This window comes from Xiphophorus maculatus, chromosome 17 (genome assembly GCF_002775205.1).
Source record: "Xiphophorus maculatus strain JP 163 A chromosome 17, X_maculatus-5.0-male, whole genome shotgun sequence".
NCBI classification, from domain to species: domain Eukaryota; kingdom Metazoa; phylum Chordata; class Actinopteri; order Cyprinodontiformes; family Poeciliidae; genus Xiphophorus; species Xiphophorus maculatus.
The window spans coordinates 6,476,881-6,504,880 of record NC_036459.1 but is presented as its reverse complement, the minus strand read 5'-3'; the positions used below and the strand labels follow the sequence as shown (position 1 = coordinate 6,504,880).

Below are 28,000 nucleotides of genomic sequence, written 5' to 3'. Positions count from 1 at the left end.
CACAACTTGGAACCCTTCATTAGCTAAAAGCTTTAAATTATGGACAGCTGAAGAAGTCCTGCCATATGGTACAGTAGACGGAGGAACTTAACGACAGCATGTGTTTGTTACAGATAAGGCTTAGCTTTGTTGGTGTGCCGTCTTAAAGAAACTCAGCAATTTGCACCAACCATCAGGAAGACACCCATGAGGAAAAGTGCGGCGTTCACTTTGGAGTAAATACATTTTTATTACTTTATTGATACTTGCTGTTGACTCTGAAGTGCGCAAAAGATTTTATCTGTGATTTTTTTCTTTCCCTTTTTTTTAAAATTTACTTTGGAACATGGTGTACGCCTTTTCACCACAGACTGTGATGGCATCCATAGAGATATAAAACACTATACAGAACAACACAGAGACACATAATAGAAGAGCTGATGTTTCCCACTGGGTGTCTGTCTGCCAGCAAGAAGCTACTGCCATGGTTACTCTGCGGCAGGTCTGCACATCGCCTTCACATGACTGCATTTTCTGTTTGATCTTGGTAATTAAAATGGATTATTGTTTTTTTTGTTTTTTTTTTACTTTTTATTATTATTATGTTTTTATATGTTCTGATCCCTTCCAGTGGGACTTTAACTGGAACAAGATGAGTGAACGAGATGTGCAAATACATGCTAATTTACTGGTGGAGTACGTTTACGCTCATGTGTTTGAATATTTTAAGCATTCAAATGGTCTCCACAAATGTCACAGTTTGCTCATTGTTTAGCTAGGTTCTCTGCAACTAAATCACATTTTATTGTCGTCTGTGGGAAGATGATGACATCATGCAAGTATAGATTTTTTATTTTTTTTAACCGTAGCAAATTATTATGAGTTCTCAGTAATGGAGAAGTAAGTCTGTTAATGTCTTTATGGCGTTTGTGTTAGCCAATATTGTCATTACTGAAATGTTATACATGACACCTGATGATATATCTCAAAAATCTTCTGCTGCTTACAAACTAGCCTTCAAAGTGAGAAAAGCCGTTTAGAAATTGTGCTGCTTCACAAGAATCTGAGTTGATGTGCTAAGTATTTTTGGTGGATTGAATCTTTTACGATATCAAATGCAGTTTTACAGCCACTGTAGTGCAGTTGGCAAACAGTTAAAGGAACAAAACAGGATAAGATCAACATAAATCTTTTCCACCAGGAAAAACCTTCCATGTTATCCTTCTCTGTTCTGGTCCTCGTGATATTTGCTTGTACGTCAGCAAGTTTAGTTCCCATTGCTACACCTAGAAACTTTTATATTATGAGGAGACCTACAGGTTATTCTTCATCGTTGCAATGTAAAATTGTGTAAAACAAAAGAACTGTTCAATATGCAGTGACTACTTCATTGAGCTTTTTCATATTTTGTCATTTTATAACCACAAACTCTGATATGGCTTATTAGAACTTTGTATAATAGCTCTACGGTATGCCTCTGTCAACTTTGCACATCTAGTAACTGAAATTATTTCATGTTCTTGGCCAAATAACTCAATCTCAGTTAAATTGGACGGATTGGGTTTGTGAAAATATGCTTTTAAGTCTTGTCACAGATTCTGACTTGGATTTAGGTCTAGACTTTGACCGGGTCATTCTAACACATTAATATCTAAAACATTCCATTGTAGCTCTGGCTGTATGTTTAAATCATTGTAATGCTGGAAGGCGAACCTCGACCCCCAGCCTCCAGTTCAGTTCACTTCAGGTTATTTCAGTCATAAGATTTAAATACACGTACAATACAAACAGTTTGATACAATATGTACCAACCAAGAAGATGTAAACGAGGCTTCAGCTTTGAACATTTCAAACTGCAGTGAATTAAAGCTTCAGTGTACAAAATCGGAACAATATCAACCCATCATTGTGTTCACACCAAAGTCCTTTACGTAACCAAAAAAGTATTTAAATTTTTTTTTTAATGAGCTAGGGAGCTACCCACTTTTACTGTAAATAATTTTTCTCCTTTGACAAATACAGATGTGTTTTTTGTTTGTTCCTACTTTTGATGTTTTAAACAAACCTATATTACTTTGTTCATGCCGACGTTTTGAACTTCAAAAAATCATCTGAATACAGTGAGGAAGCAAATTATTATGCTCTACGTTTAGCTCCACCCATTTTCCCATGATAAGTGGACAGCTTTCCTGTCACTGCAGGAGAAAGACATGCCCACAGCATGACAATGCCATCACCGTGTTTTATCATGGGGATGAGGCGTTTTCTGTCAGATGTTTGTGGAAAACTACAAATGGAACTTCTTGTTCTTGCAGTCAAATGTAAGTGCAATCCATTACTTGAAATTTAACAGTAAATATGACAGTATTGCATTAACGCTAAGGTGGTGCTAGGCATGTGCATGCTCCATTTCATTTTAATGACATTATCCAACTTTCAATCCCTTTACCTGCTGGTATCCTTCAGTAATACAGAGGAACTTATTAAAAAGGCCATTAACCAGATTACCTGGACTGCTGTATATGGACTACCTTAAAGATGTAGTCTCAACTTTGATTTATAATTTCAGTAAAGAGTGCACTGACAGTGATGGATAACACAAGAAGACGGGTAAAAAAGGAGAAAAGATGGAAAGCCAGCAGGAGAAACAAGGGGACTGGTTCTCGGCACATCATGAAAGCAAAGCAGAGATCTAAATAAATGAAATAGAAGTCACAAAAGGGAAAGAAGAAATTAGCTTGAAGTGGATTGTAAGGAATCAATGCACCCGAGTTTCATCTGAAGCCATTTCTTTACTGAACGGAGTAAAGCAGATAGGGATTACATATGGAGCAGTGAAATTGTGGGATGGAAGGAAATGGTGAGAATGGGGCAACACAACGAAACCGAGGAGGTGCTGACCTACTTTGGATGGGAATTTAAATACAGCATCTGAATTAGCAAAGGACAGGGGGAAATAGAAAAGGAAAAATAAAAAAAAATGAGCAAGATGTTGGGGGACTTGCTCAACTAAATTCAGTCCAGAAAGTAATTCAACTACAGAGGAGTCTTTGAAGAAGTCTAACTCCTTAGAATGTCCCATGAATAGAAACTGATAATCCTCCCAGTTTAATTTGCTGATGTTATGGATACAGTTTAAACAATGTTCATTCATCTTTTGTTAAAGTATCTATGAAGTCCCCTGGCTTTGATTTCCATCTCCATCTGTCAGAATCAGAATTCAAAATCCATTTCAAATTATATGTCAGACATTTAAAAAGACAGGAGGTGAATAAATGAGAAGCAATGTAGGCCAGAGAAACAAATATTGACTGTTGCAATGTGGAGGGCATACAGCTAGCTGGTACTGAGAGGAGGGGTCGTGTGGCTTTGTTGCATTTGACAGATATGACAAAAAAAAATTCTCACTTATCCAGAAGGTTTGATTTCCATCTCCTCAAGTTGAATGACCGCAATTAATATTTTCATAACCTACACTATGTAGTTCTAGTGCCAAATTCAATCAAAGTAAAAGGACTACAAAAGAATTCCTCACATTTCATGACACTTGCCAGAGTGATGGCGCCTTTGTCATCAAATATTTCCATGACTCATGTGGCGCCAGTGTCAAGTAACGCCTTTTTTTTTCTTTCTTATGAAAACACAGCAAAAAAAGAGCATGAATTTCTGTGACCACATCGAGTCCATTAGCAATCCCATTTGTGTTGTAGCCTACCCTGGGGTTCTTCTATGTTTTTATTTTGATTATTTCCTTGTTTATTTTCATTCAACCTAGTATATATCTGTTCATTCCTTAGTATTTAGTTTCTTAGTCTATTGCATTTAATTTTTTTTTTGTGTGTGAGTCTAATTCTTGGTTGTTTATTTCTTTCACAAGCTCCTCCTATGTTCATTATTCTCCTTCCCTCAGCCTGCCTGTCATGCCTTCTCTCACAGCTGCACCCTATTTCCCAATCAGACTCCTGTCCATTGTAAGTGATGAAGTATTTAAGCTCCACACTTAAATAGGAGTGAGGAGCTCCTATTCCACTCTGCCGCTCACCCGAGTGGTTTTTTGCTATTGTTATGTTACGGTATGAGTCTCTCGAGTTCTTTTATGGCTTCCTGTTAGTTTTATGCTTCCTCATTCAAGTGTCTTTCCCACACCCTCTGACTATTCCTGCATTTTGGATCAGGTCAAGATTTTTTCTTCCAGCAATAAGGCAATTCAAAGTTCCTTACATAACAAAACATGACACAATGCCCAATTCTGAAGCAAGCAATGAACATCGCATCTTGTTGAAAGCCATCATCAAGCAAATGTACGTTATATATATTTATCACGGTTTCAGTTATTAAGTAATAGCAACTCCAAACAAGTGAGTTTTTAGCCTTGATTTAAAGGATATTTAATGTTTCAACTATGACCAGTTATAGCCACCGCTGTCAGTTTCTGTGGACACAAAAGGACAAACTGAGAAACAGCTCAATATTTCCTCCTGGTCACTGAACACCTCATGCTACAGATTTCTGTTTGTTTTTTTTTTTTTGTTTGTTTTGCTATATCCTTAATATATACTTAAGTCAATTCCTGTGTGATATTCAAAAAGCATTTTTGCTACATTTGCTTACTGTTCCACACCTGTTCTAGTTTATTCCCATTATCTTTTTGTACCACCATCTGCCAATTCACAACATTTGCATTGACTACTATGGCTGCATTTTAAAAACTTCCTTGTGTGACATCATAGGAAAATCTAAATAAATCATCCAAGATAAGGCAAATTTTCTGGTACATCATTAGGTACAATGATTATCTGTCCAAACAATTATTTGGAAATACAAGGAACGTGGAAATGTTCAGCCATCATTGTACAAGATAGAAATGGATTATGTGTCCCAGAGATGAACATATTTTATGTTAATTATCAGTTGAGGGTTGGAGTCTAAGGTTTTAGCTAATCATGAGTCTTCATTATTTCTCTGCCTAGTTAGGCCATATAAAAGGTTATATGACAATAATGTGAGGTCATATTTAAGAGTGTTCTGGTCAAACCGTTTAGTATCTGCAGAACACTGGTACACAGGTACCAAAAAAACAACCTCTCATGTTCTCTCCTGAGCTAGGAGACAGGATGAAGCAGAGATTCATGTAAGAGAACAGGGTGTGCTTGGTCCAGATGAGTCACCGAATGCTGTGAACTCGCTCACATTAGCACAGACACAGGAACAGCCACACTCAAACCACCAGGCATAGGCGAAATGTGGCAATGCTGGGACAATCTTGTGTAAAACCGCAAGCAGAAAGCTTTCATTACACACACAATCACACTTTATTTAGCTTTTTACAAATGTGCATCTGTCTTTCCAAGGCCAAACAAATGTGTGGGTTTTTTGTTGTTGTTTTGAGTCTGTTGTGCATGTTTTGTTTGAGAGTTTTCAAGAATTAGAAACTAAAACAGAATTTTCCAGGCAGCAGGAAAATCCCTAAAAACTTTATAAACTGTCTCTCAAATACCCTGGAACATACGCAACTATCCATATGTACAAATAGCATTTACATGGCTGAAAATAGACATGTCATTTGCTGGCCGTGCCTAACATTGCAACAAAATTGCCCCTTTTCATAACTAAATGAGTAAGGCTATAAAACATCTCAAACCTTGAACATCCCACACTTCAAACATGAGCGACACCAAAACATTCGACATGCATTAAGAGAGGCCAATTATATCTCTGGAGATGTTGCAGAGATTCACAAATCCAGTTGGAGAATCTGTCAGCAGGACAACCATTAACTGTCCCCTCCACAACTCGGACCGTTGTTAAAGAATTTCAAGATTGCGGAAACAAAGCCGGAAATAATTATTTTACACAGATTTGGGACAGACACAGAGGTTCAACATTTAACCAGAATGTTGAAGCTGGTGATACGTCCTAAAAGACTTGCAGCCATAATTGCATAAGAGCTAAGGTGTTTCAAAGAAAAGCTTTTCTATGTGGATGCTGCTATCTAATCTAATTGTCCCAAAGACTGTACATCCTCCATCAGGTCGACTAATGTGGAAATTTTCTGGTGCGGATGCTCAGGAGCGCGGTTGTACGAGGGAGAACGACACATGAACAAGCGTGATACAGGAAAGAAGATCTCTTTGCTCTGTTAAGAATCCTCCCGGTGATTTGGCTTCCATTGTCAGGGTCAAAGCATTCTGAGAGAAGAAGAAGAAGAAGAAGAGAATGATGTCATTCACGCAATCGATGAAGCCATGAGCCACCTTGATGTGATTTCTGCAAAATTTATTAGCGTCATTGACCACAGGAGCCCCTGGGGTGAAGCCAAGCAGCAGCATGGGGGAAATAACACGATCAAGACTCCTCCCAACACACCCATCTTCGCTCACACACACTCATTTCCAGAAAGAAAACATGATATATCAGCCTAAGTGTTTTTTTGTGAATTTTCTGTGTGAGCATATTAAGACATCGCTATACAGTGAGCAAATTAGAATGGAAAGACATATCAGTTATGTCAAAGACATAACTCCAATTGTCTTCTGATGGCTATGCAAGGGTTAAGAGTGTTTGTGGCTCTTTACTGTTGACCTCAGAATCTTATAAATAAGAGATAAACCCATCAGATGCTTCTAAGCAGGCGGGAGGTGGAGTGACGACCAGCAGCCTGGGAGCTGTGGGAGGATAAAATCATCGTGAGCTCATTGTTTTTGGTGCTTGTCTTTTTCTTTTTTCTTTTCTTTCCTCCATCTTACGGAAAATAAAACAATTTGTGTAAATACAACAGCTAAGCGTTGTGCACATAAGGTTTCAGTCAGAGTGAATCTTGGCATAAAATTAGCCAGGTTTTATTATTGCTGTGGGTTGATGCAGTTTCTTTATGAAGTGCACAAGCCAGTACTGAAGACTAAGATCCTCATATAAAGAACCAGCACAGTTCTCCAGTTCTTGGTATTATTTCATAGCCATATTATTTCATATTTCACGTCAACTCTGCATAGCTGCAGAGGCAACCCTAGAAGTATGCTAGCATTTGAGGATGGAGTCTTGATAAGAAGGTGTTTTCTTCAAGAAAGACAATTTACTTTTTTTTCTTTTCGTAAAGTGTCTTGAGATGACATGTTGCAAATTGACACCATATAACTAAACTGAATTGAACTGATTTTAATAGAAAATTGTCTATCACAATAATCTTCTAATTGCATCACAACTAAATTTTATTCACAGTTGTGTGTTGCTTGTTCATTGTTCACCGTAGTTTACAAAAAACATGCCTCCATGGACCTCATCTTTAGAGGCCTACAGAGACCTCTAAAGATCTCTAAAGTAGTTCTCAGATATGAGGACAGATAATGATTACTCTTTATCTGGAAGCACTGATCTTAAAAAATACTAATGATCACTGTGTGTCCCATATCATGAATCCTAAAGTGGGCAAATTACTGTTTCTATGGAGGCTTGAGCTCTAGTACAGTTGTTATTCTTAGAAGGTAGAATTGACTAAACCCAATGCTGTGATTTTAGACGACTAGCAAAACTCAATGCCTGGAAATTTATCCCAACTGTACATTTGCAAACAAATCAGTCCAAGGATTTGCTTTGTTTCTCAATGTAAACAAATTAGTTAAGATTGAGTACGTTTTTTGTTTTTTTTGTCCGGGGGAGGAGACGATTATTGTACAAAGTGTCTCTGGTAAGTTTCTCATCACAGGCCTACCACATTCATCCATAAAACATGCTCACTTTCGAGAAGTTCCACTGTGTACACCAGAGGGGAAACTTTGCGGGAGAGCAAATGGTAAAAGACTGCAGGAGTTTTGAAATACCCAGAGATTACAGGGATCGAATATCCAGCGACAATTCAACGTAGCCCAGAGTGTTTTATCAAGAGGGAGTTTTATCAAGAAGTTCTGGTTCAGGAATCAAAACTGCTAGAGCAGAGAAAAATAGACTCTGGCCTCCTGTGAAGGACCGACTAAAGATTAATGCTATTGCATTCTGAGACTGTGTCATGTTATGCTTCATGCACAGAGGTCACATGGTGTGTCATGTAACTTTAGGACACGAAGGCTTTCACAGTATCATGCAAAATGTGTCACAGTTCATCAAGACTAATTACGTACAGAAGAGTGGCTTGGCAGAAACTGCACACGTATATGCAAACCGGATTTATGCATGCTGTTGAGAACACAACAGCGGCCCCTCTGTTGGGGTTCATAAATCAGATTATGCAAAACATGTTGATGGTAAATGCGGTTTGATGGTAAACTTCAGGCGTATTCTGGGACAGAAAACCTCCTCAGGCGTTCTCTTGGCTGCTCTCATCTCGATGAACGCTTCAGGGATCTAATGAGAGAGATGAGAAAAGCCACTTGATTTTTAAATCATGTCAGATTAGGTTTTTTTCGGCACTTTCATCTCCTGGGGATAATAAACAGCTGCTATATTTTATGGAGATTTACTAACACCGTATCTGAAAAAAATTAAGGACAAGACATAGAAAATGTTTAATGAATAAACACGTTTTCTTTTAAAACATCTCTAATTAACAATCACTTAGTAAGGTTAGCAACTACTTCAAAATGCATTTCTACTCAAGTAGGAGCAAAGGGGACATTTATTTCAAAACATCAGTGTAACTAAGTAAATGTAAAAACTATAAGCTGCCACTTGTATGAATACTTTATTTGCTATCTGCCTGTATTAAGCATGCTGGCTACTTAACCATGGCAACAGACTATAACGTAAACTAGTCAAACACCAGCATTGATGTCCAAAGCTAAACCACATTTACATTAGATTTACAACCAAAAAACAAGCTCCTGCTCTAAAATCAACACCTACAAGCTAGGCTGGAATTTGCATGTGTCCATAAGGACAAACCACATTAAATGCCTTCTGGACAAAAGTCTGAAATGAAATAAAGTTGTTTGGCTACAATGTCCATAACGTGCAAGATAAGGATTTCACTGTCATGCTCTGGGGTGATTTCAATTCCAGTGGCTCGGTGCATTTTACCAAAAATATGGAATAATGAAGGAAAACTAACTCCAAATTTTCCTCGCATCAACAGTTAGATGGTTAAAACTTGGTAACACTTGAGCATTCCAGCTGGACAGTAACTCTCTCAGTGCCATTTAAGGGATAGTCTCTCTTTTAATATTCACTCCCAATTGTCTGTAGTTATAAAGAGATAAATACAGTTTGCTGTGTATCTTAAACCTTGGTGCTGACTATGGAGGTCAATAACAGTGTAGTGTTGCAGCTAGGCGAGACAATGGACACTGCCGGGAAACATCAGCAGGGCTGATTGTGCTGTAGGGAGTGGTGACATCATTCAGTCTCTTAGCAAGACAATCCACACACACCAACACACGCACACACACACACAACTAACCCAGGCTGCCGTTCTCTGCAAGCCAGTGGCTCTCCGAGAAGTCTTTCACAAGGAAAAAGGTCAAAAAGTCCAATGGGTTGGGGGCGGGTAGAGAACTCCATTGACCTACATCACAGACATTCCCAACAAAGGCCATTTCATAAGTCTTCACAACAACTTTTGCTCACAGACACAGGCCTACTATCACTTTCCAGCAAAACATCCAACACCACAACTTGCATCTGTCACAAATACATAATAGTCAGCTTGTTATTAGGCATCTGTGCCAACCCCCGCAGAGCTGTCTGCCAGGGCCGCGTCTCTTGAATAGGGTTTTCTTTTATATGTCCAGGGAGAGTCAGCCAGCACCAAACAAGACTGGCACAGAAAGAGAGAACAGCGTGGGCACGTGAGAAAAGCATGGGCCGTTCGTGGCTCGTCTCATGATCCGACACAAAAAGTTTTAAATAGCGAGGCTGGCAGGGGGAAAACAAAGCTGATGGATGAATAAGAAATTATAGAACATGGCGCTTGGTTTATGCCACAGAATAATGCTTCTTGGAAACAAAAGGCAAAATTAGAATTTTACGTACAGATTCAGTCAAATGTTTACGAAACATTGTGGATATCATTTTAGTTTGTGGATTTAATGATTCATTTGAACAATTTCAAAGAATTCAATGAGTTTAGGGTGCAAGTCTAATATTATTGTGGACTTTCCTAATCCATATGGGGTCATAACTGTACATTAATATTCAAAAGATATACACGAAACCTAACTAATGTCTTCTTGTAATCATTTTCCTGTATAGACAACTATTCAACCATCAAACCTAAATTATGATGAATACCTTCAAATGAAATGAAATGGCTTAAGATGTCCAAAAACAACCCAGGGACCACCAAGGCTCAACCCCGTCATAAAATGGAAGGTGCTGAAACTCACTGTCCTTTAGTTAAGTCTGTTTTACGTTCCCATTGACAGAGAAGCAAGCAAGAAACAAACCTGTTTGTCGATGGAATAATAAAGAAGAATGACTTCCTTCAAGTTATTTTAATAGTTCTACAATATCACTTTAAATGCACAGTCTAAGTGATACAACTTGGAAACACCTGGATGTTTAGATAAACCATTGATAAATCAGGCTATCATTTAGCAAACAGAAAGGCCCCAAAATCCATTGTATTGAACATTCAGTGCAGTGTGCTTAGAGGCTGAGTGGTACAAGAAAACCAACCAGTTTAAATTAAAATTATGTCAAAAGAAGGGTCATTTGCCAAAATATTAATCTGAGTTTGTGCATATTTGAGCCTGCATGAATAATTTTGAGCCTGTATGGATTAGGAAAAAAGACATTCAGTCAGAATAATCTGTTGTGTGGACGTTTGAAGGGTTTCCTTTTCTAGTAGCACACATTTCTTTTCCCCGGATGATAAATTGTAAGAAGGTTAGAAATGTTGCGGTGTAAATGTAAAGAGATAATTATGACCAACTACAACACAAACTCTCCAGGGCTCCAGAAAACACTGAACATGTCACTGGATGTTCCGCAAAAATGCAAAAAACAACACCACATCAGTTTGGCAAAGGCTGTAATCTAATGCAGTAGTGCAACATAATGTCTGACTGTTAGACAATGCAAATCACTGAGTCTCATGAGGCTCCAAACGAGTTCGTGGGTGGGATGCTATCTGCTGTCTTTGCATGTCCTGGGAGCTTGCTGTGGAACAAAACAGCCAAGGGACAGAGGCCAGTTCAGAAAAACACAGGTGACTGTCAAAAGAGTTTCCTTCAGATCAACAAAGGCCATCTAAAGGCAGGAGATGATGTGTAAGGGTTTCTTATCTGTCAAACTGCTCTCTGTGTACCGTAACAGCTTTGTCTGATTAACCCTGCGCTCCTTAACTGTGTGTTTGTGTACGCACAAAAAAACAGGATAAGAGTATATATAAATGAGTGTACACAAAGCGGATTGTGTATTTGTGTGTTCGGCTGATGGGCATAAACAGACTTTGCTAACTGTAGCGCTTGCCTACGCTGATTACATCTCTGCCTTCTTCAGCAAAAAGTTAGTCGCTGTGTGGCTGCGTCTCAGCACATATGGCACACACGCTCACAAACACATAAATTAAACATTCACAAAGTCCCCGCATAAGCGTGTGTGATGTGTAAACATTTTATCTGCAGCAGACCCGAGGCTCTCCAAACTTCCCCTTTTCGGATGGCATGTCAACAAACAGGCCATTTTGTACATGCAAATGAGAGGAGCCAGTGATTAAATGTAAATCTTGGACATGATGAACTCATACCTGCCCGAGCTCCTGTGTTGTAATGAAAGGCTTCACGTAGATTGGTTCTCAGAGGCTTATAATTACAGGACTGTGGAGGAGGACAGAGAATATGCAATAAACCTTACAGCCTGGTGGGTCCTCTCCACTGGAATACGAAATGTTGAACGTCTCCATTAGGTCCTAATTCAACATGTATGTGAAGGAGAGTATGCAATTACTTTACAGTTCACTAAAGTAAACAGACTTCTTGAACTTTTGTATATTTTCCAATCTTACTGCTGGATATTTTAATGAATTATAATATTAGGTCTACACGTAGGAGAGCAGAAATGTACCTTAAAAAGGAAAGCAATTTCGCAACCTTGTACAAATAAGGAGAAATTGTGGCTTTCATTTCTATTCAACTTCACGAAATCGATGCTTTACAAAAACAGTTTTTATTACTTGAAGTCTTTTGACATACAGTACAGACCAAAAGTTTGGACACACTTTCTAATTCAATGGGTTTTCTTTATTTTCATGACTATTTATAAGGCAAGAAATCCCACGACAGGGCACACCTATGAAGTGAAAACCATTTCAGGTGACGACCTCTTGAAGCTCATCAGTAATCACAGCAAAAGGTTGCTACTTTGAAGAAACTAGAATATAAGGGCTATTTTCAATTGTTTTACACTTTTTTGTTTAGTGCATATTTCCACATGTGTTATTCATAGTTTTGATGCCTTCAGTGTGAATCTACAATGTCAATAGTCATGAAAATAAAGGAAACTCATTGAATTAAAAGGTGTGTCCAAACATTTGGTCTGTACTGTATCTCTCTAGTTCAGTCTCTGTCAGATCGGAGTGTCTCTTATCGTTGATTTTTTAAATGTATTGTAGAGCTTGGAAAATTATTTTTCTAACCAAATCCTGCTTTGAACCTTTTAACAACAAAATTTTTAATCCATCAAAAAATGTGTGGGTATTCCTTCCTTTTTGCAATAAAACACATTGACGTTTCCGGTTGTAAGGTGGTGGAATGTGGAAGAGTTGAACAGCTTTACATACTTTGGCCAGGCACTTTAGATGTAAACCTACGCCTCGTCGTGCAAAACGTGCAAAGAGATATGTGAGCGTGTAAGCCTGGGAGTTGTCAAGACTGTTGATATGCATGAAGCTGTTTTTTTTTTTTTTTAGGCTGCTCAGATGTAGGCCATGCACACGGGTTCAAAAACTAAACAAAGTCGTCAAATTTGAGAAAAACAACAACAAAAAAATACATTCTGGAGCATGAAGGGCTTTTGTTTTCTGACATAAAGAAATAGATACACTGCATTCACCTATAATTAGTTAAATTTATGCTTTGCATTTCCCTAATGTGAATTGGTAAATGTTAAAATGCAAAAGCGATTATTGAAGACAAGTGGCTTAGCAGTGTTTTGTACCAAATAATTTTGTAGTTTGCACAGCAAAAAGACCAGAAATCATTCACAGCGTACTGAACAGTGTTGATTACTGCATTTTTCTATGTTTTTGCAATGAAGTCATGTGACTCTCTTATGGTTTAGCTGGAGGCCATGTTGTCCAAAACAGGCTTTCACTTTACAGCTAAGCTGCTGCTTGAATTTGATTTTTAAAAATCAGTTTTTACAATGGATGTTGAAATCAAGTTTTTGTTTTATTTCTCTAAGTCAAAACTGCTGGAACAAACATTTCTTCTCTACTGTCAGACTTTCTGTAGTGATTTAGCTCTTTCTCATCTGTTAACTAAATGACATTTGTACTGCAGCAGCTGCTCTGTACGAACCTTTACTGCTTGTGTTTGCTGTTCACAACCATCATTGGGTAATATGGATTTATTGCTGTTACACTAAATGAAGAACTGAAGCTTTTTTCGTTTACATATTAAGCTTTCTTATTGTTTTTGCTAAACTTACACACAAAGTGCCCTTTTGGTTTTGTCTGTTTCCCCTTTTTTTTTCTCGTGATTGCTCTCTCAAACGCCCCTCTTTCTACTTGTATATGTTTTTTAAGCCCTAAACTGTAGCTGGGAATCTTAAAAATAAAAACCCCCAGTCTTCCCTGAAAGAGGAAGCTGCAGCACTGACACTGCCTTTTTTTTAACCATGAGCAGAGAAACCCTCTTTCGTTCACATGACGATCACAACTAGACCAAGGTCCTACTGAAAAAGGGGGAGAGCAAAAAAACAAAAGTGCAAACTTCGATACGTCTACAGGCATGTTTTTGAACTCCAGACAGCTGTGGCTCAACAGCCTCTGAACAACAGAACGACATGGCTGCCTCCCAGTCAGTCACATGCACTGGGGCAGTCATTTGGTAAATAGGCCCTTCGTCTGTTACACACGCTATCAGTCTGACCACTAATTAGACAAAGCCCAAGAGAGACGGGGTTCTAATGTACAGACTGAGGGAGCGACAAAGGCAAAGAGGATTAGAAGGACAGAATATAAATGTGTGCGACTTCAGGGAAGCCTTCTAGTAGAGCACTGATCCTGTTTATCTCATGACCTTAAAAAAAGAGAAATATCTACTTATGATGATCCTTATGCTTCTCACTGAGAGGAATTACCTGGCAAGTGGTGAATTCCCCTCAAGCATGCAGCTCAGGGACTTTTCCTTTTTCTAGTCGAGGCCACTGTTTTTTAACCTTTTGGACACACTCTGTTCCACAAGTTTGTACGCAACACTGCTGAAGTTTCTCTGTATAATTTCCAAAGAAGCATAAAAATGAAGCTCCTGATTTTTATTAGTGTCACACGCAGTTTGGTGATATAATCGCTTGAGGTTTGTTACGTTGGCGTGAAAAAGCATTTAACTTTTTCAGATATTATTTTTTTGGTTTTGCTTTCTGGCACACTGTTTCAAATCATCAAACAAATACGTGACGGAGATAATGTGGATAATAAAACGCAGTTTTCAAATGATTATTTCATTTATTTAGGGAAAAGAAATGTATTCAAAACCAGCCAAAACACAATGGGATGGTTTGGCCTAAGTCCAGATTTGTTCACGTTGTGGTACTGTGACCACAAGGTGTTTCTGCTCAAAATCATTCCTTGAAATCAAATAAAACAATTCTGCGAAGAAGAGGGCTTTGAAATTCTCCCACAGGGAAGGAGAAGACTTATTGCCAGGTATTGTAAATTCTTGACGGCAGTTGTTATCACCAATGGTGGCCCAATCACTTATGACATTGAGGTGGATATTACTTTTTCACAAAGAATCCGTTTGGTTTTGCTTGAACGTTTCTTGAATAAAATCAGAAATTGATCACCATTTGCAATTACTCCATTAATCTTTGCCTTATTTGTTTAAAGATCTAAAACATTTTAATCTAAAATATCCCAGAAAAATTGGAAACAATCTTTAAGGGGCCTTTTCTCAACGATCTACAAAGAAGAGAGTACCAAAAAGGGTATGCTCTGCATAATTATCAATGAAAAACTATTGAATTTAGCAGGTGAAATCATTATGAAGCTTCCAAATTCCTGTTTTTATGTCACACACATACTCTGATATTAATAAATGGTATATTTACCATCTTTATTAATGTTAATTAATGGTACATTGTTACAGCAGCTTTAATAATATTTACTTTTCCGATTCTGATTAAAAACAATGAAATCATGTGATGTATTTTTGCTATGATGATAGTAAATATTGTGAAATTATGGTATTTAAAAAGGTTTTTATTCTTGGTTGTGGTTCTTGCCAAATGTTACAGAAACATTTGTTTTTGGACACCCCATCAGCTTATGCTTCCACATCCATATTATGAAGATATCTTGAGTAAATCTCTTAACGCTAACAGGCTAGACTTGGTCTACAGAAAACCTTATTCTTATTCCTTTCAGAGACCCAATTATATATAGAAAATACAGCCATAACACACACTTTAAATATAGAGCCAATCAGCAGGCATTGCAGCATAACACATCCTTTGACACTTTTTCCATGATCTCATGAGGAAGCAGGTGTAAACAATATGGGGGGACTGTTGCACAACAACTGGCTGTAATATGAGGTATGCTTGGCAGCAGGAAAAAACACAGACAGCAGGTGATAGAGTACATACAAGGACGTGTTTTGGGTGAAAGTCAAAGATTTGTAATCTGGCTATGAAAGATCATGCATGCTTGACAGGATTAGCAGATGTTAAACTTTGGCTTGATATTTGTAAATAGCTTGCTTGATGAAGCAAGAGTACAAGCGTTTCAACTGAATTTGATTTTTGAGTAAAAAAAATGACATCTAAATAAAAACCATTTGGTCCACATCCACATTTGTCTCCTCCTCTGTCTTGTCTCATTGTTTTCATTTACTGTCGGAGGCTCCTGCAACTGCCCTCAACTCACTGCTCAAATCTAGATACCAGCACCTGTTCCCTCTGCAACCCAGCTGCTTTCTGTTTCAATAATTTACACACCCATCGCTGGTCTGCATGTGCACCACTTTATGTCCAAATCAGAGCATCTAGGTGTGTAATTTGGTGCTCTAATTCTTGCTTTGGCAGTAACTATAAATGATTTTCAGCTATTTGCTTTTTATATGATGACAGGGCTTCAACAGACCAACTAAATGAAAGCAAACGCATTTGATTAAGCCTTAAGCTTTTGGATTCTAAACTCTTTCTACACATTCAAAGCAAAAGCTCAGACATGTCTGAGGTTGAGCTTCGGTGTGAACTTTTACTTGTGATAAACAGCATTCCTTAAGTTTTGGTTGCGAAACAAGAGGTTTGTTTTTCCTCCTCCTCTCTCTGCTCATGTTGCTGCTTCTTGACATGTATTAACAAATCTACTAACTCTGATCTGCAATGTTGCCATAAACAAGTATCTGTTTGGAAATGAGAACACTCCAAATGAGAGCCCCAGAAATGTGTGCTAATACATAATACAATTAGTTATTTACCGGATATACATTAATAAAGCACATGCATATGAAAATGGAGGGACGAAATGATACCATGTGGGTACAAAAGCAGCTACGGGTGGACGAAGGGGTGAACTGACCTGGAGTCAGATTTGCACAGCAAAGAAAATGATGTGAACTGGACTCATTGTTGACTGTCACTGGATTCAAAACAGTCACGTAGCCGCCTGTATGGGATGTGGACGGGTGTAAACGTCAGTGTTGTGGACACAAGACGATTCTGGATGTGTGAGAATATATTTATCCTACTTCAAAATTCATAATATCATCCATTTAATTTCCCGTTGGAGTTACTAATGTTTTTGAATTGGTGACAGAAAGGATTCCGGTGCTCTTCTTATATTTTTTGTTTTGCTGTCAAATGCCAGAGACAAAATCTCTAGTTTTTATTCAAAAATGAAAACCATTGTGTCCAACTTTCACAGAACAAAACATTGAAAAAAATAAATAAATAATACAACCTGGCCGTTTAAAAAGAATTTCCATTTATAACTTATTGTATTATTTTTTAAAGCTAATTTCCAGTTTAAAAGTAATATTTTGAGTTTGTTGTTTGGAAGATGAGGTTTGTGTTATAAGGGAAATAAATGAGAAAACATAAAGCAGCAATAATTAGATTAGGAGATTTGATCAAGGGGGAAAAACAAAACAAAACATGTACTCTCAGCTGAATAAGTGCAGCTACAACAAAAATGACAATGGAAATCCCACAATAAGGATTTGTGCTTTACTAGTTACTTTAGGAAATATGAATACCATTACACTAAAATCCTATAATCCAGACATTTATTTCTGGGATCCGTGTTTAGGCTGCAGCCTGGTTGTTGTCTGTGTGTTGTGCCTTGTTATTGGAGCGTGATGCTCCTCACGTACCACTTGCAGCCAATAGCAGTTGCTGTCTTTCTTGTTCTTGCCAAGTTCAATATCGACGCCAAACGTCATAAAAGCTGATGAAGCACCCAGAGGCCTAACAGTGTTGCCTTTCTTCATTTCAAGTTTTAGTTGAGCAGTGCAATGTTGCAATACAAGTACAATACTGTCCCTTTATTTCTGTCTGTTTCAGGTGAACTTTTGATTGCTGCAGCTGTTTTACTTTGTGTTTTTCATCTTTCATGTTATTGTGTTGGTTATATATTTTAGGTCATGTGGTGACAAAAATATCCACTGTGTGTGACACTTACTGACATCTCTGTCAATCCCGTTTTTGCTAACAGCATGTACTGTAGTTTTCTCCTATAACATTTCACAAAGTTAGAGCAAACGGAGAGAGACCTTTGACCTTTCCATTTTCACAAGCGCTCCAGGTCAGTGGTGTCCAAACCTTTTGCCAAGTGGGGTAAAAACTTTGAGAGCACCAGCGGGACACAAATGAGTGATTTTTAAATGAAAATGCAAAAACAAATTTCACAGCAATGTCTTTTTTTTTTGCCTTTTAACGTTCTCAACATTAAACTAAACATGGGATGTGTTAATAAAACAGGCAGATCTACTGTCAGCACCAAGAACAGTCTTTCTTTAAAAACAGGTCAAACAAACTCTGACGGCTTATTTCCTTTAGGTGTGTTACTAAGGTGAGGATGGAAGAAGATTTTATCCTCAATTTGTTGAAAGACCTTTCAGGGATCCAGTTGTCATTTAGTAAAGGCAAATATCAGATTTCTGTTTAGAACTTTGTGGTATTTACTGGTTCTGGTTCCTGCATTTGACTTAAGTTTTTGTTGTTTTTGTGATGCTTTTTGTTCATTTTATGAAAGTAGTAGTTTATTTTTTAATAACTCTATTGTCATATAATAAACTTTCCTTACTTTAACCAACAGAAGGTGCTGCCACATGGTGGTGTTCAGAAAGCCAGCAGAAGAACTCATTAATATTACTCTTTATTTCTTGGACAAAACTGATGAAAACAACCCAAGCGCCGTTTCATTCCAGGATGCAAATGAACTCCGGACGAAGCAGAGGAAAATACCAATGAAAAGCCGTCATTTACAGATGAGATCCTAAGCTGTGCGGTCAAATAAAGAGTTAACAAAGCACATTTAAACTCGACAGCTTCAGCAAATCCTTTCTTTCACATCTATCTGTAGACTCAACGTGAGAGAAAGCCATCTGGGTATTCTTTTCTTTTGTTTTTTCTTCCGCCCCCTAATTTTACACAGAACAAACACGCCACTTTCCAGTAGGTCAGCCAATTTCCCCACCGCCAGCGACTGCATACAGTGTTTGCTTTACCAACATTATCGCAGGAAACCAGCAACACCTGCTGTAGAAGGTGTAACGTAGAAAGAGAGAGAGGTTCGCCCTTACCGGTCCGTGAATGGATCGGTAAGGACAAACTTACTGATGTAACAAAGACGTTTAAGGTTTAAAGCATCATGTGTTTGATTATGAAAGACTGACACTTCTGGAGTTTTTTGGGGGTTTTTTCTGGTCAGCCACACTTCAGTGCAAGGCAGACAAAATTAGAATCCAGACTCACTGTGGCTTAAAGGTAACGGCTGCTGACGTGAATGCCACGGCTGCTCGACCGCCACAGTTTTTTTTTTCCGTGTGTGCGCATCACCTGTTTGCGAAGCTTTGCTCCGTGAAGGGTCACCTTTGCTTGCGTGACTAAATGTTTTAGCATGTTCAGTGTTTCTCGATTTACTGCTGCAGCGCTTCCTTCTTTCTAGGAAAACCTCAATAGGTGAGTGGATGTGTCTTTTCTTTACAGTACACAGTGCACATACAGGTACAAACATTTAGTGAATGCACACAGAAAACATTCAGAGACAGATAGAGAGAACGTTCTACTGTCAGGATCTTGGGTTAGTTTATGGATTTTCTGAGTTTGTAGTTTTTTTTATTTCTTATCTGTGTTTGTGCCTCTCTTTCCAATCCATATCCATGATTTGATTTTTTAAATTGTATTTATTTATTCTTGAAATTCCATTAAAGTATGAAAATCTAATCATGTTTTCCATCTCAATTTGCTATTTTGACATCCTGTTTAATGGGCACTGGAAGTGCTTCAGCTTAATTTTTGATAATTTTGAGAAATTCAGAATATTTTGCACCATTAAATTGTGTCTATGTAGTCCTTCCTCCATGGTCACAATTCAGAGATAAAAAAAAGAGGGAAAAACTATATTTTAGCGATTCTTTGACACAACAGAAACCTGGTTATTTGTTAAATTTCTGCAGCCATGTAATCAACCGCAATCCTAGTTCCCATTAAGCAAACCTGTTTCCATTTACCTGATTGCTGCCAGCAGTATTTATCTGCATTTTGTTTCGTGCCCCACTCCTTAAAAGCATCTGCCGACACCACATACCTAAAGTCTTGTCTGTCTAGTACTGTTAGTATTGTTTTCAAGTTTTAGTTCAGCAGCACAAGGCTGCTACTTGGAACCTGTAGCTGGATCAATTTAGCCTTTTAGAAAAAGAGAAAGAGAGAGAAAAACTGCAATCTGAAAACTGCTGTTTTTCAACACTAATGCCTTAGTGTTGAAAAGCACTAAGGCATTTTTCAATCGCCTTAGTGTTTTGTTTTACTAGTGAAGGAAGGTTTTTTTTAAAAGAAAAGAAGCATGTTGGGATGTTAAAAATGCAGAAAACAGAATTTATTCAGCAAAAAGCCGCTTAAATAAAACATTTTATTATTTCAATCACACTTAAAGTTCATTTTGTGCCTCTTCATTACATTTGAAGTGTTTAGCCCATCCTGAACAGACACTACTCAGTTTTCAGCTCCTCTGACTCCATTAATCACTGAGAATATGTTCCACTTTCACAGGGAAAAAATTAAATCCACGTTTTGTCAAATCTATGAGTATCTTTTTAATAATATGAGAAATTTGCTTTAACCTATAGGATGTTTGGAATAAATATTAAACCATTCTAGGATATTTTGCAGTTGTGTCACAATAATTATCAATTTTAAGAACTTCTTTGTAACTTTTAAAGCTTTATAAACATGAAGACAAATGTACATTATGAACATGTTGCACCCTGGCTTGCTGGTTGTGCAGCATAGCTGAAAACTAAAGGAGAGTGTTTGCAACAGTGGAACTGCTTTGATCTGAGCTTGAGATCACTGGATTATTTATTTTTTTGAATCGAAGCCAAAGTTTGTGGGGCTTTTTGCTCATGTAAACTTTATTTTTATATCGGCTTACAAAGAAGTTGGCTCAAGTGCTGCACAGCAAAACAATTGATAGTTAAAAGGAAAAATCAGAGGGAAAACCCACACAGATGACATGAATAAACCAATTTGTTTGAAAAAGGAAAAAGTATAATGTGAAATTGGCTCTATCTAATTCAAAGGCCAAAAAAATAAAGGTGGAGATGTTAAAGTACTTTATAAAAAAAACCCGGAGATTCAGAACAGATGCTACATGGATCAGTTTATTATTTGAAAGTTTGAGGCTGCAACAGAGAAGGCACGATCGCCTCTCATTTTCTGCAAAAACTGTGAAAATCTAATATCAGCTGGATGTTTTTTATTGTTCTATTGTTGTTGAGAAGTAATTTCATCCTGAAAGGTGACTAAATAAAACAATAAGTGTTTCTGTATGTGTTTCTTTTAACGCTGCTTTTTTTTAGATTTCTGAGTACTCACCTTCACTATTACACAGCTCCACGAACATCATTTAAAAGACAAAAAATTATGGGACAAAATTACATCTTCTTCAGCCAGTAATAAGAAAATTTACCAGCATCTTCTAAAGCGGATGAAGAATTTGGTAGATTCCCCCAGATCATTTAACAATTGAAGCAATAACGATAGCCGTCGATGTATGTTAAAACATTAATAAATGTAGGTGTTTAAAAAAAAAAAAAAAAGGTAAGCAAAGCAATCTGAAACCAGCAGGTATTTTAAAGTTTTTGAACTGCTGTTTTGCTGAGTTGTTCCTGGAAATATCATCAGCCAGGACTGAATGCTGAGCACCCTGGGATTTTATATGAGCTGTTCTTTAGTTCTGGCTCACTGACGCCTGATAAACTCGACTCCTTAAGACCTGAAGGTGTTGTCTTGGTATGAAGCTGAAGCTGGCCCAGCGCCGTATTAACGTTTCTGCATACGCAGCTCTTCCAGTCCTGCTTGATTTAAGCTAAAAAACACATAATAAACACACCTCTTTAAAGATTGAACCAAATACCTACATTTAATGGCTCAGTTTGGGCTTTTTTTTTTAACAGCCATATTGGAGCCTTTCCCTTCCTTATAAGGCATAAGTTAACATTTCAACATCACCGGGGGAGGGGCAACAGTTATTTAGGAGCACAGGTCAAAGTTGGGAAAGATAGCTGTAACCCACCCGTAACGCACAAAAATAGGACGAGGCTCGAGATCCTCTCATTACGAACCAGGATAAAGCATTCATTTTCTTCATATTGGGAAAAGGGGCAAATTTGAGGATCAAAAGGAAACAATACCAACTGAATCAGTTTTTCACTGCAAATGTTTGTAAAGCAGCTGGGGATTTAGTGTCTTGTTCAATAAGATTCTGAAAATAATTCTAAAAGAACAACAACAACAAAACAAAGTCCACCTTCTGTCTGTGGAGCACACACTGGGACGCTTGCCAACATCTTTGAATCATAATCCTTAATCTTAAACCACCCAGCAGCTCCCATGTGGCAGAAGCAAACTTTAGGTCTTCCACAAATAATCAACAAATGCGCTCGATTTCCAGGAGGGAACAAAACAAGTTATTAGTAGGGATATTTAAGAATCAGTGTGTACTGGCTTCTGCTACACACGTACGTATTTTGTCTGGGAAGAAATATAGAATGGAGATTAACAGAAATTGATAATGACAGGGGAGGAAGGTGGGGAAATATTAAGTGAATAAAGGTTGGCTGGACATTTTAAAATGCCAGGAGAGAGACGTGTTATATGTGTGACTAAAAAAGCCTCCATGTAGTTTGCGAGGTGTTTCATTGTTGCTTCAGACAGTGTTACATGCCTCTATAGGCGTCCTCCTGTGCCGTGCGTCATTCATTCGTCCCTGGTGAACTTTAAATGCCATTAAAGAATAGCAAGACCTCTGCCATTAGTGTAACAGGAGCTAATGACTGAGAGCTCTAGGAACCGAACACACACTCGCAATCAGTTTGCATCAAGAGGGTAGACCCTCAATCTCAGGCATACCAGAAGCCATTATCACTCCTCCGTTTTTTTTTCTTCGTAGCACTAATGTGGATATGTGTGAGAGGGAGTAAATGAATGTGACTATCTGAGGGAGACAGAAGAATGGGGATCGAAATTATAGCGGGGTGGGGGGCATCAAGAGACGAGACCCTCAATGTCACCCTCACGGTCTCCTGGAGGCGCTTGGGGGGGAAAAATGGGAAGTCGTCTTATTTTCCCCACACTGAGAGGCGGCCACATCTCTTCCAGTAAACTATAATTATCACCAAACGGATGCAGATTACAGCGGTTGGGAGCGGTGAGGATTCTGAACAATGGCGCAGAAAATGATAGGCCTGTTATTGAGGTGGTATAATAATGGCAAATGGATCTTAAATGAGCTGATTCTGTGGCTCACAATGAATTTCTCATCCAAGCCGATGAAGACCGAGTTGGGGGGGCGGGAACGCGGTCACTGGGCACAAGATTTGTTGCTGGTAATTGTGCTCGGCTGAATCTCAGGTACCGGAGACGGAGGGGGGAAAAATAAGTGGTATCCTCGTTTTTTTTTTTTTCCTTTAATGCTCTGCTAATGAAATTGCTGTGGGTTAAATTGGAATTTTGAAGTCCAATTTCATGAGCTTCTCTTTAAAGCATGGGAGTGACTGAACGGGCTGCGGGCCATATTTAGAGAGCTCCAGGCCGACTGGTTTTGTGTTTCAATGCGGCTCGTGTAACATAGGAGGCCGGTCGCTTTGACGGGGGGCATAGATCAGAAATGTTGTGAAGAAAGAATCCAACTCAATGCCTGCCGGCTCTAAAATGAAACACACATGGCTCTGCGGTGGTGGATGTATACACAAGCAATCATGCTGACGGTGAAACTCACAGGCAGATCTAAGGATGCAGTTCGGAGACATAAACATTCGCATTTATGGCTTGACATTTGGAAACGGTTTGTCGCGCCGACGCCCTCGCCGTCCAACCAATCGCCTTTACAGTGTGTTTTTCTCAGTCGTCTTATCAGTCCTGTTTTAACACCACCACCTTTTTTCTCTTCCACACATACAGAGTAAACACCATGGCCACTCCCCTCGTCTCCTATCACCAGGTATTTCTGGATCCTCATTGGCTACCTGCAGGCCCAGCTTGCAACACCTCCCGAGGGTTCATTGACCTCCACTCCCTCTGTCTCTGTGAAACAACGTCGACTTGAAAGAATCTGCATAAAGTCAGCTGCAGTGACTAATCTAGGTGGATAAACACCCACCTGCATTCTGAGGTAATGCTTTGCACAGCTTGTCCTGGCTTCATGAAGTCTGCACATTCAGCACTTGCTGCTCCTCTTTCCGTTCTGTCCTCCATCAAAAAAAAACAAAAGAAAAAAAACAAGCCAACAGACTTCTGCTCGAGTGTTTTAGCACATTTATGGAAACTTGGAGACTGGTGTTTTTTATGCAAACAACAAGGTGAAGCTGTGAGGTGTGATGTACAGTTCACACTTCAGGCTCCTCGCGGTTCAGCCAGAAGCTATTTTGTACCAGGATTCGCATAGAAATGTGAAACTGGGCCGTTCCCATAAGGTCTGCGTATTTACGCGCGCCATGAGGCGGAGGTGGAGGTTAAACCTACACACCTGCAGCCTTTTTATGGAAGCGAAAACAGCCTGCAGACAGTGCTAAGTTCATACATGACGGGGAATTCTGAGTTGCGGTGATGTTTACTGTTAGCTTGGCAACTTTTCAAAGCATACATGCAAAACTAGTAAAGCAACATAGCAGTAAAGCAACATAGCAGCGACAGCCGGATTGTAGCGACTCGGCTTGCTCGCCATTCTGAGATGTTTGCAGAAAAACAGCTACAAGCTTTAATATAGCCCCATAATTCATGGATTCCTTTAAATGTATTTAGTTTTGAAGCCATTTCACTGTAAAGTACTTTCATTGACCCATTTATGAATAATGCCGTGCTAATAAACGTGCCTCTACTTGCCAGGCCTACAGATGGTGTTTCGGTTTATGCTATTCACTGCTTTTTACAGTGTTAAGCTGTCATGAAAACAGTCACTCACAGATTTATCCTGCAGGACTTTTACCTGGTTCTTCTGTTCAAGAGGCTGAGCAGATATCTACTATTTTTCTCTGCAAAAAATAACCACGGGATAAAAATGTAACTTTTCATTCTACGCTTTGTACATGTGGTGGAAAACCGGAATTACACATTACATATAGCAAATAATTTCCGTGTAACCATGGTGGTGGTGGCAGCATCATGCAGGCATGCTTTTCCTCAGCAGGGACAGAGGCGATGGGAAGATGACGGGAGCTGAATATATCCTGAAAGAAAAGCTACAAAAGACTTGAGACTGAAGTGGCAACAAAAAGCCAGAATGATCGACTCATATCGATGTGTTCAAAGTCTAAACCAAAATCTCGTTCAGCTTAAAAATGTCTTTTCACAAACACTCTTAATTTTGACAAAAGTGTAAAAGCTTAAATGTGCAAAGTTGGTAGAGATCTACTCCAAACGAATTGCTGCTGTAACTGTTCTACAAAGTGTTGCCTGAATGTTGATGGTGAATGAACCACAGTTCTTCATTTTTTCTTACACTTTAGAATTGTATACTATTTTATCTTGGTCGATCATGTAAGCAAACAATAACATTCGCTGAATTTTGTGGCTGTAATGGGACAGAATGTGAAAAACTTTAAGCAGAGTAAATGTTTTTACATGCATTTACTCTATTTAAGTACATGTAAAAGTATTTATTTATTCATGTCCACGAAGGATAGCTGCATGGACTTTATATGGAAGAAAAGATAAGATCATACACAAGTTTTAATTTCAGTAACAAAAAAGAGAGGCAAAAAACCTTCAAAATTAAATTTTGTCCTTTTATATGAAATATTCCTTTTTTTTTCTTTTTTTTTTCTGTCAAATTTTTTTGAACAGTATGGAATTGATTGAATCACAATGAAAAGCCTTTAAAAAAAATGTTTAAATTAAACAAGCTATTATCAGAGGTTTTATCCATTTGTACGTCCGATTCCAGATGGGTCAGTGCCTCTCCGGTCATGAACGTCACGCCGATGTCACTGATCTGTTTGGTATTCAGACGATGACACAGAAGTTTATGGACTGGTGCCCAGGTGAACATCCGTGTCATTTCATTTTAGGGTAACACCGTACCCTAAAGTGAAACAAACACTTTAAGAATTAGAACATCATTTGGTGGAATATACAACATAATGATCGCAATCTGTGGGAAGCAGCTACCAGTCATGACTAACCAACTAACAACCCATTTCTGGACCAAAAGTCAATCTGTAGCAATAAAGGTTTTAGTACAACATAATTTGATCAATTGCTCATTTTAGCACTGTAGAAATATTTACCCCTCTTATTGTTTTCAGATTACATTTGTCACATTCCTACCTCAGCCATTTTCTATTAGAATTTTCTGAAACACCAGAATAAATGAATGACGTAGAAGGACATCATGTGCCTTTATCTACCAAATACAATCTGCCTGCGTGTAATTGAGTCTCTGAATAAATATCATCTGCTTTGTTCAAACCTGTTGAATGAGGCCAGTTTAAGAATATACTTTATGGTTTACTTGCAAAACCCTTAACTTGGGGTGTGACCCTAAACACATCATCCTCAAGCAGGGGGAAACTTGGTGGAAGGAGCATCCTGCTGTGGGAGTGTTTAGGATGTTCCAAGAAGCTGATCAATCAGAGATTGATTTCTCTGAATGCAGGGCGATCCTGGAAAATAGTTTTCCGAAAGGCGATGCAAGCCTGTTTAAAAATGGTCAGAATACATGACTGGTCTAAATAACATGGTGAGCTGACCTTATTGCTTAACAATGTCTTGATTTAATTTTATTTTAGTAGTCGTACTAAATGTCTTCTCAAACAAAAGGAGTTAAGTCATCGGACTCGTATACTAACCCATAAAAGTAACTTTTATTGACATTTACAGCATGACAAACACATTTATGTAATGTAAGAGGGCCATATAAAAGCCCTGCCTAAATGTGTAATAAAAAGGTGACTGCTGCTTTCGCTGGTCAAAAATAGTAAAAGAATATAAATATCAAAACATTTTTTTTCTTGTATATCAGTTCAAGCTGATCTGTTTATCTCATAATTTAATAAAGACCCTTATTATATAAAAATGCGATGTTTTTTTTTCTTCTTTCAAAATCAAACAATCTCAAAATCTTGCGTCATTCTAGAAAGACAAGCAGCTGTACAATAAGAGGAAATCCTTCAAGACCAACCGATCCGCCTTATCTATGTTCATTGCATTGTCTGTCTGCGCTGTCAAAATGAAGCATTCTAAATGGTTAGTTTTATTTCACTTGTCTTAAAACAGACATTTCATTCTTATTTTAGAACTATGTTAAAAAATAAAACAAAACCGTAAGATAAAAATCGTCTAGATTGGAATGTTTCCCATTGTAGAAGACAAAACAGACTCGCTCACATTGACTGGGCGGAGCACGGAACTGCAACGTCCAGATGGAGCTTTCCATCTGAGTGATGTTATCAGGAAGGAGGTGCCAACATCAACTGCTCCAACAAGAATGAAAAACAAACTGCAGTCATATGATTTTAGCTTCATCTAAATATTTCTCTGATTGACAACTGCTATCTTTGCATCCACCATGACCTGCATGATACTGCCAGGGAGAAGTTTGCTCTAAGACAACAAAAAGAGCATTGCAATTTTGTTATCGTAGCTCGATCTGGAGAAGTTTGAATTCAAATGCTTGTTATACATTTTCAACTTTTCTTAGAAATGATTCTTTATCTTCAAATTTAGGAGGAAGATGTTTCTTTCAAACTACGCTCCACTTTGTTTGGGTCCAACACACAAAATGAAAGAAAGATTAAAAATGTGAATCTGTTCATGGGGTATGAATACTTTTGAAACACTATCTAAATTTAGATTGTAAGAAAAATCTTCTAAAAATGTTTGTTAAATAAGGAAAAACTATTCTAAGAAAGGCCCCAAACTGGGGGGGGGGACATTAAAGAAGGTGTGCACTGTACAGTCACTGTTACGCATGACTTGGTAAAACCACAACCCAGGGTCGGTCCCTAACAAAGAAGCCCACCCATGTCTGGAACCTCCTTTTTGTTAAACATTTTCTTCATTGCTGCAGCACACCATGATTATGACTGAGACTGCATGAAGACTGCTGATGTTGAAACTATGGTGCAGTTAAACACTGCTCATCCCTGCATGCAGGTTTTGACTCAGACTGGGGCTGGGGAGGCTTTTGTTTCTGGTTATTTTAAAA

At 38.3% G+C, this 28,000-nt stretch overlaps 1 long non-coding RNA gene across 2 annotated transcripts; it reads left to right on the top strand.

Moving 5' to 3' along the window:
* Position 1: 1 nt before the first annotated feature.
* Positions 2 to 26,831, top strand: LOC111611791. Of its 2 annotated transcripts, XR_002754234.1 has the most exons (4): positions 2 to 215; positions 350 to 526; positions 23,758 to 23,968; positions 24,980 to 26,831. It is a non-coding gene; the product is annotated as an uncharacterized LOC111611791 (long non-coding RNA). The 2 variants fall into 2 exon arrangements; XR_002754233.1 differs by having other exon boundaries at positions 23,758 to 26,831.
* The last annotated feature ends 1,169 nt before the right edge of the window (positions 26,832 to 28,000 follow it).